Genomic DNA, 14,224 nt, shown 5'->3' with positions numbered 1-14,224 from the left:
ACGGCGGGGGTAGAAGACCTGCAGCGCTGAGCCTGTCAATTTGCTCTCCTCTTCCCCGCTGCCAATCCTGGGGGCGTCCTCTGCTGCCCAAGAAGCCGGATGCCCGTCTCCAGGTCAGCTTGCTCCTGGGAGAAGGGCGCGATGCGGTCGAAGGGCAGAGGCAGCTGCGATATCCGGCTGCCCGTCCTAATGGGGCCACTTCTTCTCCTCTCCACTGACCTGGCCTGGGGATGGCCTATCCCTTGCAAGATTCGCCTGACACCCCACACCCGGTCAGGTTGCTCCTGGGAGGTGGGCGCGGTGAGATCAGGTGTTGGAGAGGAGAGAGGGGCTGCCCCTGGCGAGGTGGAGGATAAGCTCCCATCTCTCTGGAGGCCTGATGTGGCCTACCCTCGTTCCCAGGTCACGTTTCTCCGGGTCATATTGCCCCGGGGTTGCAGTAGGGTGAGGGGCGGCGGGGTGTTGGCTGGGGTATGGAGCCTGCCGCTTGGGAGCTGGTGGTTTAGCTCCCATCTCTTCCGCAGCTTGGCCTGGGGGCAGCCTCTTTTGCCCCAGGTCCCAAAGCACAGTTTCCCTGACAGCTTAGCCACTGGAGGTGGGCAGGTTGTGCTGAGGGGGCGGAGGCAGCTGCCAAGGCAGCGACGAAGGGGGCTGTCCCTGGCCAGCTGGTCAATTTGTTCCCATATCAAACTTTGCTGCCCCAGTTTCGCAGAACGCCCTTCTCCAGTTAATTCTTCTCCTGGGAGGTGGGCGCAGTGCATGCAGCCCAAGGTCTGGGCTCTCCCCTGGGGAGCTGCAGAAACCTCTTGTTCTCCTTTGTCTTTATTCTTCAGCGAAGGGGTTACTTGACCCAATTCTTAATTCTGAGGAAGTGTAGCCTGTGTTACGGAAGAGCTGCTGGACAGTGAGGTTTCTGGGTGGGTTTTCACATCAGCTGATGCCCCAGGCAGGCAGGAAAGCTATTATTCAGAGCTCCTTAGTGTGAAGTTGGGGGATGGCCCCGCCATCCTCACCATGCTTTTTAAAAATGTGTTACTCCCCTCTTTTTCCTAGGTGACATTTTAGGTTATTGGGTCATAGATTGCTGGCACACTCATCCCTGTTCTCAAATATCTTTTAAACTTGGGTGAAGTGATAAGTAGGGGAAGATGATTTACTGAAAGGTAAGAATACTTAAATTTGCATTAAAGCTAAATTCTGTCAATCTTTCTCAAATGATTTTTCTCTGATTCTAAATCCACGACCTAGTGAATGTTGTACTCCTGTGTAAATCAGTGATCTTCACATCACATTGGTTGAGTGGTCAGCGAGATTTGTTAATTAGATTATTCCTGAAAGGAAAAGCTCAGGCTTTTGAGAATTCCTTGTCGGATGTCACCCAGGCAGTCACAGTAGAAGACAGAGCTGATATAAAAATCCCTCAGCTGCCTGAACTGCAAAGCTTCTGGAATTACTGATCCCTGAAATGCAGGTGACACTTGATGATAATCTGGGGGATGGTTTATATGATCAGATTCTTCCAGTCCTGTAAATGGTTTCCGTGGCCCCAGCCCTGAAAGAACTGGTCTTAGGGGCCATGTCATGAGGGGTGGGATGGGAAGGCAAGGTCTAAGAGCTGAAATCACTGAGATTCCACACTCGCTAAACACAGACTCCAGAGCCTAATTGTTGTCAGGTTCTGTTCTGGATTTTAGAGTGTGTTCAGACATGATTCTTGCCCTTCAGGAGACACTGCCTGCGTGGTAGTAACCTTTACATAGATCTGGGGAGGATGGCAATTAAGTAGATGGGCTGTTACGGTTCTCAGTGTGCCCAGGCTCGCTCTTCCAGGCACTCGTGGGACTAACGAGTCATCTTATTCACTCATTCACTAATTTATTACCATTGAATTGATCATTTGTCCCACAGTAAGTGAAAGAATGTATCAGGAAGCTGAGTTTTGTCCCCTCTCCTATCACTGATTGTATCTGTCAGTCGGGCGCCTTGAGTATGCATTGTGAAATGGTGGTATTTCTTGCCCAATGGGGCTGCACTGTGAGTTTTGAGAATCAGGGGAGTCACGTGTGTAGGACAGCACCCTGACACACATGGCCACCCCACCACATGAGACAGCATTGTCGATGCTCAGGTGACCCGATGTAGACCGCTGTGCTAAACCTGAGCATGTTTAGTGATCTTGGTGGCTATGAAAATACAGACTACCCGTCCTTACCTCTGAGACTCTGAGGGTGTGCACACCAGAATTCTGCATTTTAAGAAGCACTTTAACTAAATCTGATGAAGATGATCTGATTCTCCCACTGAGAAACACTGGTGTGCGAGACACCAATATTGAGGATTCTCAGGGAGCGATGTCTTTTCAGGATTGTCCAAGGGTCCTCACTTGAGACTTTTGCCTTGGGTGTAATTGTATGTGTTCAGAAGTGATGTCTTTCACTTCCAGTGCTTGTCAGCATGCTCTCTGCAGGGGTTTGCTCTCAGTAGATGGCAAAAACTATGATTCTTCAGGTCACCGAGCTAGAGTGTGAGCGATATTTTATTTTGGTTTTCTTTATAGCAATGCAGTGTCTCCCGAGAACAGATTCAGACTGAACAGATTTGTGTCAGACTTTGGGAGACCGCTGGTGCCCCAGATGTTCTCTGGCAGGTCAATGACGAATCTAGGTCCATCTTTCACTGCTACGTCAATGAAGTGGGCCACTTCGACAAGGCCAAAGCTAGTATCCCAACCATAGCCCTTGACAGTGATGTTCGGCTCCAGGAAGCCATCAGATGCAGCAGGTGGCCAGAGGAGGAGCCGAACTTGCTCATCAAATGTGACATCCCCAACTTCATCAACACGGACCAGAACTCTTCCTTTGGGGAAGATGATCTGATTTTCGAACCACCGAATGTTCTAGAAAATAAGCCAGTTGCCCAGACCCCACACAAAGACTTGAATTGAGAAACGTGCTTTGTCAGGTGTCTTTTTGAAGATATGAATTTTGTCTTTGTATGGCAGGAAGTCCCCTTTCACAAAATTGTATGTGTTTTTGTCTGAGAGAGAGAAATGGAGACAGACAGAAAGACGAAGAAGCAGAAGAGAGCGCCCTCAGAAGAGAGCTAGTTAAGGTGAGTTTTGTGCCATTAAAAAATATTTGGGGTTTTGGGGGGAACAAAGTATTTACACTGTCTCATTCTCCTCGTTGGAAACCTTGGCCCCACACTCAGTGTCAGCATCCTTGAACAGGGGTTGGCACGGTGCATTTTATCTCGCGCTGCCTCTTCCACGTTCTGCCTTTAGCACGTTGTTTTGCCTCCCAGGGCTGCCACCCTTTAAACTGTAATGTGAGGAGTCTGGAGTAGATGATCCATCCCAGCTCTGCTGTTTTGCAAATTTCTGATTTCGTATTCGGATGAGGCTGGGATACACCCAGAGCAGTATAAACCAGGCCCTACCTCCTGTCTCTTGCTGGGGCATCCCTCAGGTCTGTGCCTTCTACTCAAGCCTTTACTGAGCCCAGCTTTTGTCAGGAGCCCAAGTGCCTACCGGGATGGCAGGAGACCTGTCTCTTGTGGTCACGGTGGCCGAAAATTCTATTGGTTGTGCTGAAACAGCTCTTCTGAGATCCTCCGGCCACCCTTGCTCTAACCTGAGGACAGACCTACCGTTCCTTTCCTAGGAGGAGGATCAATCCATGGTGGATTTTATGACAATCCTGTCCCCAGGAATGCACGGAAGGTTATCAGCTGAGTGAGGGGAAGTGCCTCTGTGTCTCTGTGTCCCTGTATCTCTGTCTGCTCACAGTGCCCTGCCACCGGCTACTGAACAAGAAAAGTGCTATTCACCATGCTGTGTGTTTTGCAGATTTGTAGGTGATGGTCTTGTGGCTCATGTGTGGGCTTTGTGCTGGGATGGTGAAGGGCTTATAAATACCTCATCAACATGTATTCGAGATGGCCTGGTGCCACACAGACTTGATTCATGAAGGCATCAAGCCTGCACACTGGTTTGGAAACAACTTGGTTTTGATCAGTCACACTGCATGCATGACTCACTGCTGATCTCTGGGTGGTTTTTTCATTTTAGATTTATTCACCCAGTGTCTTGCTTAAGCTGAAAAATACATTTATTTCACTAGAATATTCTCAGATTCTTTGTTTTCACACATCCAGTTGTTTAATTCCTTTAAAAATCATTTTGTGTTTATAATGCCTCCTAATATCTATCATCTCTAGGTTCCCAGTGGCCTGAGCCATGCACCAGATTTGATGTAGGAACTGTTCCACCAAAAGAAATCCCTTTGCCATAATATCTTTTGAGGAAAATATTATTCTTTAAGGCTCTAACAGTAAATCGTAGAACAAAGCATGGGACATTTATTGTAGTTAATACATGTTCATGCAAAAAGAAATGATATTTTCATTAAACAATGTTGATTTTAATAACTTTTACTAATGTGAATATTATTATTCATAATTTAAATAACCAAATAAAACCACAGTAATTTATTATGAAGATTGAAAACTATTTACACTGTCTCTCAATTAGAGGTAGCTTTATTAGAAGACTGATGGGTATTTAAAAGATGGAAAAATACCCATGATGACACCATCATTTTTATTAACTAAATATCAAGAACTGTGCAGGGTTAAGATTTAACCATCTGCAAGCTGTCAAGTTAGCATGAGGTAGTTTGTGGATGCTGCCAGAAGACAGGAGTCTCCCTTAGGATCAGAGACAAAGAACTTCCTGCCAGCACAGCAGGCAGCTTGGGGTTCATGTTCATGTTGGTTCCTGAGTTTCTTTCCTTTTGCTGTTGTAACAAAGGACCACAGACTCAGTGGCTTAAAGCAATACACATTCATCGTCTCACTGTTCTATTGTGCAGAGGTGCAAAGTCATTGTCAGTGGGCTAAAACCAACGTGTGGCCAAGGCTACGTTCCACACCGAGGCTCTAGGGAGGGATTCGTCCTCCTACCTTTCCCAGCTTGCAGAGGTGTTCACACTCCTTGGCCCAGGGCCCTGTGTCACTGTGACCTCTGCTGCCACTTTACATCTCTGTCTCTGACTATATAGATATAAAGGAAGAGTCTTCTACATCTGGTATGGACCGTTTTTCCTAAATGGATATTGTATCTCTATGTGCAGAATAAAACCCCTTCCCTCCATGGTGTGGTGGCATCAGCTCACAAGATTACCACTCTGGGCTTTAAGTGTCCTCTTTGTATTTTCACCTGGGAACTTCTCTTTCCATAGTTAGCTCTGTGTTACATTTGTTGTTGTATTTTACCCGGTATTACTGAAAGTTTTACTTAAAAGGGATCCTAATTAGCTCTGTTTACCTGTTTCCAGAGCTGAAAGCTTCAGTTCTAGTGTATCTGTTTGATTTCTCTTAAAAATACATTCCAGTATATTTCTCTGGTGAAAGTCTTTACCCTGTTATCTATTCTCCCATAATTTCCTTATTTTCTTGAATATATTAAAAGTATTTCATAGCCTTTATTGGTAACTCTGATGCCTACATCACCTGGGGGTTTGCATCCTTTGTCTAATGTTTCTTATTCTCATATTATCCGTTATATAGTCTTGACATGTTGCATGTCTTGAAATTCTTTATTACATTGTAGACATTGCAAATGAAAAATCCATATGTTATTTTCCGTGAGAGGTTTTCTACCTTCCTGTTAGGCAAACAGGGTGAGGGACTGATCATGTCGCTCCAATCAGGCGCTGAGGTGGATCAGGACTGAAGTGCCTTTTTTCTTAAAACAGCTTTGAGTTATACTTGGCAAAGTAATTTTCACAGGTATAAAGTGTACAGCTAATAAGTTTTGACATAAGTATATCCCCAAGAAACCATGACCACATTCAAGAGAGTGAACATACCCATCACCCACAAAGCTTCTCTCCTGCCATTTGTTGTCCCTCCCTCCCTCCCCATCTCTTCCCCTGGAAACCATTGATCTGCTTTCCATCACAACATATTGGTCTGCATTTTCAACATCGTTGTATGAATGGATTCATGCAGTATCTACTCTATGTTGTCTGACTTCTTTCATTCAGTGTAATTATTTTGAGAGTCATCTGTGTTGCTGTATTAATAGCTTATTTGTCTTATAGCAGAGTATTGTTTTGTGCTGAGTTTTTACTGAATAGTTTGTTGTGAGCAGTGTTTGGATAGACCATCATTTGTTTCTCCATTTACTTCTTGATGGATGCATGGGTTATTTACAACTTGAGCTATTATAAATAAAATTGCAGTGAATATTTGGTTACAAGTCTTTATAAGGACATATGCTTTTCTTTTCTAAAGCACCAGATGAGGAATATCTGGGTTATATGTTAGATAGGTATTTACCTTTTTTAAAGAAACTGTAAAAGACTGTTTCAAAATGGTTGTACTATTGTAAATTCCTTGTGGTGTGTATCAGCTCTGCTTCCTCTACTTCCTTACCAGCACTTTGTAAGGTCGGTCTTTCTAATCGTATTCATTCTTGTATGTATGTGTACTAGTATCTCACTGTGGTTTTTAAAAGCATTTCTCTAATGACTAATGGCATCTTTAATCAGCATCTTTTCATATGCTTATTATCCATCTGGATATCTTTACTGAAGTGTATTTTCTGGTATCATTCATTCATTCAGGTGTTTGCATTATTATTGAGTTTTGAGACCTCTTTATTCTGGATCAGATACAAAGAGAGACCTTTATCAGATATATGATCTGCAAATAGCTTCTGTCTATGGCTTCTCTTTTCATTTGCTTAGCAGTGTTTAGAACAACTTTGAAGAGTCTTCATTTTGATAAAGTTCACTCTATCAGTTTCTTTTTAAAATAGATTATACTTTTGGTGTCATAGCAAAGAAATATTTGCCAAACCCAAGGTTACAAAGCTTAAGCCTATGCTTTTTCTCCTAGCTGTTTTGTAGTTTTAGATTTCCTATTAAGATCTATGATCCATTGTGAGTTAATTTTTGTATATTTTGTGAGGTGTGGATCAAAGTTCATTTTTTTTTTTTTGCATATCACTCTCTAATTCTTCCAGCACCACTTGTTGAAAAGATCCTTTCTCCACTGCATCGTTTTTGAGAATCAATTGTCTATATAAGTGTTGGTTTAGTTCTGAACATTCTATTCTGCTCCATTATTCTATTTTCCTGTTTTACACCAACACCATACTTTCTGATTACTGTAGTTTAAAAAAAAAAAAAGCTGAAAATCAGATAGTGCAAGTCTTCCAACTTTGTTTTTCTTGTTCAAAATTGTTTTGGATACTTGGGATCCTTTGAATTTTTATATGAATTTTAGAATCAGTTTTAAAATTCCTTACATCCTGTTCTGCCAAAATTCCACCCATGTCTTTGGCCATCTCCAAAGCCACATTTTCTGAAGAAGTCTCTCTAGATCCCAGGTGAAAGGAATTTCTGTTTCATATGTGCTCCAATCACATTTGATAATATTTGATTACATTTATTCATATTTGGCTGGATGTACTTGTGATCTTTCCTGCCATATAGTAAATCTCTGAAGGTTTGGAATCTTGACTTGGTTCCCTCTGTCTGCTGAGAAATCTAGTTCTATGCTTTGCAGGACAGCGCCCTGCAGTAAGAGCTATCTGCAAGACACATCTAGCTCATTGCTTGCATATCGTCAAGGAATCCTGCAGATTTAGAATTGTTTATTGATTGTTGTCTCCAAGACGGCTCAGCCTTTTTTATTTCTATTGCTACTGCTGCAGTTTCAAAGGACAATGGGCTAATTATTTTCCAAATATCAAAACATACTGTAATTGAGTTGTGACACAAATTATGTGCTGCTGTTTCTTAACAACCTGCTTAGTGTTCACAGGTACCTTCACTCATGGAACTTTTGGGAGAATGTCATATCCTCAGAGATAGCAATGCTGTCTTTGGCGACCTGAGCGGTAGTATCTGAACTCACTCCTGCTGTTTTTCCAGTGCCCCCTGTAGCCCTCCTCCAGCCCTCCATGGGGGGCCTGCAGTTCTGCCCTCGAAAATCCTGTTGCTTCTCAGGAAGAATTCCCTATGAAGCATATTCATGTCCTTCTTGTGGGGACATTCAGTCCAGAGACCTGACAGCAGGGGAAAATGTTTAGACTGCTTTTGGTAGAACGTAAATTCTTCCATACTTGTTAGAAGCAAATCCAATGAGGAAACTGTGTTGGCATCTAACAAATCAGCATAAATGTCTGATGAGGAAGATCAGCTTCCCCATCCAACTCAGGCGTCATGTTGATGTGACACTCACCTTGGCTAACATTTTCTCCTGTGAGCAACGTGAAGTTCAAGACGTTATGAATGGCTTTTTTTTTTCTTCCTTAGTCTTTCCACATTCACTGTGTCTGGTGAGATTATATGAATCCTGCTTATTTTCAGCCCAGCACTAAGTTTTTAAAAGGATCACGTGTTTAAAAGGCTAGTGGACAATTTGTTAGAAGATCAAAATCCTTAGACTTTGGTCCTAGAGTTGAATCTTGGTTACTGGTGAATGAGAATTCCCGTTAAAATTTTAAATTCAGTGATATAAAGTTTTAAAAATAGTTATATATTAGTCAATTTCATTAAACACTATAGCAGTTATTTACATTTAAGCCTGTCTCTGGGGCAATTTTGCAATGATTCCCTCCCTTTATTGATTCCCTCTTTATCAGAATCCTTGAGAGGTCCCTGTCATCATTGTCAGTATCATCATCATCATCACCATCATCATGGAACTGATTCCTCTGGGAGATTCTAGGAAAATAAAGAGCCGGACGGGGTTATGTGAAGGTCAGTGTGTGCATATACAGTAAGAAGAGTTTTCAGACATTAGATTCAAGATACCCTTTCCATTTAGAGAAGAATGTGGTCATGAAATCCTGATGTGCTGAATGAAGGAAGTGATGGGAAGAGGGTAGTCAATGGAAAGGAGGAGGAAGTGAGTGAAGCGGGGAGCATAGAGCCTTGGATAGGTGATCAGCACATTGGTGAAAATGAGGGGAGTGTGATGGCAGAATCATGTCCCTCCCCGGCCACAGGGTAGCCACCTGTGACATGTTACTGTACATGGCAAAATGCATGACAGATATTTTAGGACAAAAATCTTAGAGGATTTCTGTCTTCTAAATTGTCTATCAGTTAGCGTTTTAAACCCATGATACATTATTAAAGATTAGTGCAGGGGAACAAATAAAGGATTCATATAATCCACCAGACATACTGAATGCAGAAAGGCTAAGGAAGAAAAACAAAAAGTCATTCATAAGTGCCTTGAACCATAAAATGCTCATGAGAGGAAATGTTACACAGGTGAGTGTCGCAGCCACATCCATAATGCCTGAATTGGATGGGACAAGGGGATCTTTAGATGAGACAATAGGGTGAGTAGCCTGGATTGTCCAGGTGGGCCGAATGTATTCACAGCGGTCCTTAAAATGGAGGACATTTTCCAGCTGAGTTTAAATTCAGAGGGAGGTGTAGCCATAGAGCAATGTTCAGAAAGGCTGCTGACCATGAAAATGGAGGAAGTCGTGGGGCACAAGCTAAGGAAGGTGGGTTACCTCTGGAAACTGGAAAAAAAACAACAACAACAAGGAAACATTCTCTTCTAGACCCTCTAGAAGGAAGGAAACCTGCTGCTACCTTGAATTTAGCACAGTGAGAACTGTGTTGGATCTCTGACCTCCACAGCCATAAGCTGATAAATCTGTGCTGGTTTAAGCTCTTAAGCTTATGGAAATTTCTTACATTGGTAAAAGGAAAATAACATAGTGAGCCATAGTGTAACGGATTAAAGGTATAGGATGGGGTGTGGAGAGGATTCTGACATTTAAACCTAAAAAACAACCAGGTGAAATGGGAAGGTGTTTTAAGGAAGACTTACCTGGCAGGGCTGTTAAGCAGACTGGAGCGAGGGGAGCATTGGAGTTAGAGGAATCAATTAAATCTCTACAAGAAAAATAAGGAATAAAATGTAACAGGGCTTCAGTGATAGTGGATGTAGGAATGGAAATGGGCAGAGAGATATAAATATTACTTTGAAATTAGCTACAGGTTTGATGACTGCATGTTGGGGAGACTTAGCCGATGTGTGGACTGAATGTTTGCATCCCCTCAAAATCCGTATGTCGAAACCCCATCTCCCAGGGTGATGGTATTGCGAGGCGGGGCCTTTGGGAGGTGATTTGTAGGATAAAATGAGGTCATGAGAGTAGAGCCCTCATGAATGGGATTAGTGTTCTTATGCAAGCCCCCAGAGTGCTTGCTTCTCTCTGCTCTCTGGGATATGAAGATATTGGGAAGACAGCCATCTTCGAGCTGGCAATCCTCTCAAGGATACATTGACCTTGAAAGTCTCAGCCTCCAAACCATAAGGAATATGCTGGTTGTTTAAGCCACCCGACACGCGGTAATTTGTTACAGCATCCCAGACTGACGAAGACAGTGGAGAATGCCTCTGAGTTTGGCACTGATTGCCTGGAGAATGCTGAAACCCAGGGAAGTGGGCAGCACAGACGTTTACTCATTTAATCCTGCCAACACAGTAGGAGATAGAGTCCACATATTCCTCGCTACTTAAAAGGTAAGGAAAAAGAGGCACAAATAATAACAACGACAACAAAAACAACAATAATTTGTCCAAGATTCACACAGAACCCCCTGGAGGCAGAGTGAGAATTTATACTCAGGCAGGCTGGCCCAAGAGCCCCTGCTCATAACTAATAAGTCAGATCACCTTGCTTATGTGGATCAGTTTTTTCACCTGTGATATGAGGATACTGTGTCTAGTAACTTATAATTTCAAAATACATCACTGTAACGGAATCATTAGTCACAGGCCTTACAAACCACAGAAACCTACACATACAAAAATAACTCGTTAGGTCAAGATAACCAATAACGTTTTTAAATATTATACCTGCTGGGCCTTTGCAATAAAATGTCTTTTTATAATTCTGTCTGGCTACAGAATAACTTCATAATCCTGCATGTTGCTGGTGGCTCCCATGTTGGACAGCACGGGCCTAGAGATTTTAAATTACTTGCCCAGACTCACCCAGGAAGCTCGTGGTGGGATCCTAGCTATAGTCTGGGACTTTTACTTCCTATCCAACAAGTCCCTCATGGAAGTTTAGAAGCTTCTCCTTTGGTGCCCAGCTGTCTATCCGTACTTATAACATCTTGTCAGGTGTTCCAGCCTGCTCCTGAACATCAGCCAGAACCCACTTCTGCTCTATTTTGTCCATGTAATACCTTCTAGCAACTTCCATTGCCTTCTTGGCATCAGTTCTTACCTGGAAGGGTAGTGGCTAGAGGTGGAAATGTGTCCACATGACAGGTTTTTCATAAAAATAGCAGGAGTGTTCAAGAGAATAAAACGTCAGGAAGATGAGTAGAAGCAGGTCATTTAATATACCAAATGGGTACTTTCAATGTCTGTGTTTCCGAGTCCAGGCTTGTTCTGCTCGTGCATTACAGGCCAATAAATCAGGAGACCAGGTTTTGGGACAAGAAATAGCGACTTTAATTTGGAAAGCCAGCTGAGAAATGGTAGAATAATGTCCTGAGGAACCATCACCCCAAGTCAGATTTCAGGCTCTTCTTTTATTAAAAATGGGAAGTGGGAATGCTTGGTTGTTGCAAACTTGGTGTATGAATTCTTTGTTGTTAGAATCCTTTGTTCTTGCAGCTCTTCACCTGGGTCACATCCGTGTAAACCTCCAACAAACAAATGTAATTTTCTATTCTGTAACTTGTTATCTTTATGTGAATAGAAAAGTGTTAATATCCTTCAAAGTCAGAGCCTTGAGAATAGGTTCTCCTGTATATTTCAGGCTCTAGGCAACATTGTTTTACAAAAGGTGCAGAACCAACAAGACTAAGCCTAGGAAACAGGGCACAGGGTTAAAGTCAAAGGAACAGATCTAGTATGGAGTCAGATTTTTTCTTTCCTATTTCAGTAGTGCCATGGAGAAGGCAGTTTGGGCAGCTTTTCGTAGGGTCCTGGAGGCTTTCTCTCTCAGCCTCTGTGTGCCTCTGTTGAAAACCCTTCATAGCTATCTAGCCTGCTGGAAAACCACTCCGCCTGTTTTGCCCTGAAGATGTGTTCTGTTTATAACTGATCTCTACTTCTTGGAAAACAACTCAATAAAAACTCAGTTGGTTTTCCACCAGCCATGGGCAGGGGTGAGGAATAGCACTTTATTATTTTATAAAAAAAAAATAAAAGAAGTCTTAAAACAGCACTGGGCACATAGGAGAGAGTCAATAAATGCTTCCTCGCTAAAATCAAAATTGATGGCTCAGTGATTCCATGGCTGCTGTATTTGCTGAGCTTGCTACTCCTTTGCTCCATTACACATTTTTTTTAACTGAAAAAGAAATACATGCATGTGGTTAAAAAAATTCAAACAGAGCACAAAAATACACAAGTGAAAGAAGTTTTCCCTCATCTTCTCTTCTTTCAGCCCTCCCTGGAGATGCCACTGTTTACAATCCTTTGTGTGTTTTGCAGATATGCTATGCACATTCCGACCTATGTATGTAAATTCCTTTAAAGTATTACATATTTTTAACTTAAAGGGATTTAAAACCTCAAGTGTCTTCTGCCCTGGTAATAGAAAAGAACAAATCTGACCCCATATTAGATCTGTTCCTTTGACTGTAACCCTGTGCTCTGTCTCCTAGGCTTCATCTTGCTTGTAAAACAATGTTGCCTAGAGCCAAAATATACAGGAGAGCCTATTTTGAAGGCTCTGACCTTTAAGGATATTTAACACTTTTCCATTCATATAAAGATAACAAGTTACATAATAGAAAATAACGTTTGTTTTGTTGGAGGTTTACAGGGATCTGACCCAGGCAGATAGCTGCAAGAACAAAGGATTCTAACAACAAAGAATTCCTACACCAAGAAGATTGCAACAACCAAGCACGTAGGAAAGGAGCCTGAATTCTGACTTGGGGAGATGGTTTTCCAGGACATTAGTTTGCCATCTAGGTCTACAGAAAGTTGCTACTCCATGCCCCAACACCTGGTCTCCCAACTTACTGGCCTGTCCTGCACTAAGGAGAATGAATTTGGACTCAGTAACACTCCTATCTCCCTAGCAAGCTGGGCACTGGAATTGAGGGCAGCTATCCCACACCCAGGGACATACTGTGTGCCCTTCATGGTTCCCCGAGGGTGGGGTGTGGTTTACCCTGGAAGGATGGGGACTATGCACCAACACTCAGGCAGTATGCTCCTTCTCGGATCTGACCTCGTACCTCCCGCTCCCCGCCAGCACAACACCTGGGACAGTGGAGGTAAGGCAGAGATCTTGCCTGCCTGTGTCCCAGCATGTAAAAGGGGAATATGTACTCTTTCCAAGGTAGTTCTGAGCGACAACACCTGCGGGTGCTTGGTTCCCAGAGCAAGAGAAACCCAGCTCCACTTGGGAGCAACGGGTGTGATCCCCATAGGGGTTCTGCAGAGGCCTTGTGTGGAGGGCTGGACCAGGGAGGTAAAATATGAGCTGCGGGCCTTAAAGGGTTAGAGAAGTGTGCAGAGGCAGGACTGTTGCCTCCTTCAGGATGCCCCCAGAGTTAAAACTATTTCTCTCCATCTCTGCTACTCTCCTCCACCCTCCAGATCCCTGCCTTCTCTCTGCTCCTCCTGTCCATGTCTCTTCCTCCACTTTTCCCCTTCTCCCGTCCTCCTCCCATCTTCTCCGTCCCTTGCTTCCCCACCTTCTCTCACAGAACTCGGAGAGGATCTCTGGCCATCCTGCGCATGCGCAGTCTTTGCCAGCTGGAATGAGGGTTGGAAGCTCCAGCTCCGAGCCGGGGATCGGCCCCAAAGGCTGCTCAGCTCTTTCGCCCGGTAGGACATTTGCTCCTGCCCCGGCGCCCCGGCCACAGCTGTCCAGGGCCAGGTGTGCACCTGCCGCCTCTCGCCCCAGCCGGGCTCCCCTGTGTCCGTGGCTGGCATCCCTTTCCCCTCTCCCACCCGCGAGTCCTCTCCTCCCGGGTTGCCCCTCCTCGGCCGCCGGCCCGTCCCCGCCCCTGGGCGGGCTGTGTCCCGGGCGGGCGGGGTCTGCGGACCCGGATGGGTCGGGCGGCTGGGGCTGGGGCTGGCCTCCGAGCGGGGCTACAGCCCGCGTCCCCCCCCGTCTTTCCCTGCCCCGCGACCCAGGGGCTGCCCTCCTCTCCCTTTCCCTCTCCCTGGGGACCAGCTCAGTGGCGTCTGCGCTACTCCC

General features: G+C 44.2%; 1 long non-coding RNA gene across 2 annotated transcripts; it reads left to right on the top strand.

The window, feature by feature from the left end:
- The first annotated feature begins 2,392 nt into the window (after positions 1 to 2,392).
- LOC135322429 (uncharacterized) lies at positions 2,393 to 13,904 on the top strand. 2 transcript variants are annotated; one of them, XR_010383007.1, is made up of 4 exons: positions 2,393 to 3,111; positions 8,657 to 8,774; positions 10,407 to 10,566; positions 13,618 to 13,904. It is a non-coding gene; the product is annotated as an uncharacterized LOC135322429 (long non-coding RNA). The 2 variants fall into 2 exon arrangements; XR_010383006.1 differs by lacking the exon at positions 8,657 to 8,774 and having other exon boundaries at positions 2,406 to 3,111; positions 13,618 to 13,901.
- Positions 13,905 to 14,224: the final 320 nt, after the last annotated feature.

Source organism: Camelus dromedarius, chromosome 11 (assembly GCF_036321535.1).
Source record: "Camelus dromedarius isolate mCamDro1 chromosome 11, mCamDro1.pat, whole genome shotgun sequence".
Classification (NCBI taxonomy): Eukaryota; Metazoa; Chordata; class Mammalia; order Artiodactyla; family Camelidae; genus Camelus; species Camelus dromedarius.
This window is presented reverse-complemented; position numbering and strand designations above follow the sequence as displayed.